The following is a 365-nucleotide window of genomic DNA, read 5'->3' as shown; positions in this document are numbered from 1 at the left end:
GTAGGCAAGGCGGCTCCAATTTCTCTGTCTGTCTCCACCTGTGTGTTTGTCAGCTGGCTTCTCAAGAGAGTTTATACTATCTTAAATGCTATGAATGAAAATAAGGAGCAGGACAATTCTCTTCAGCTAAATACCATTGAGCACAAGGTTGTGTAAAGTATATAATTCAATAATTATTTTTTGTATTGTACCAGTGTTGTTTTCGCTAAACCTATATTGGTTGTCATTCTCACTATGCAGGAGAGAGCTTTTACCCTGGTAATGTCATTTACAATCATCCGCCATGTCATTTTTTTTCGGCTTTATATGACCAATGTTCACTTAAAATAATTCACTTTACAAAATTTCTCTTAATATACATAGTC

General features: G+C 35.1%; 1 protein-coding gene across 1 annotated transcript in view; it reads left to right on the top strand.

The window, feature by feature from the left end:
• Positions 1-365, top strand: part of LOC119591037 — a 23,387-nt gene that overhangs the window by 19,637 nt on the left and 3,385 nt on the right.

The sequence above is a fragment of the Penaeus monodon genome, chromosome 28 (assembly GCF_015228065.2).
Source record: "Penaeus monodon isolate SGIC_2016 chromosome 28, NSTDA_Pmon_1, whole genome shotgun sequence".
NCBI classification, from domain to species: Eukaryota; Metazoa; Arthropoda; class Malacostraca; order Decapoda; family Penaeidae; genus Penaeus; species Penaeus monodon.
Note: the sequence above shows the minus strand (reverse complement) of the source record. Positions and strands in the feature narration are given on the sequence as shown.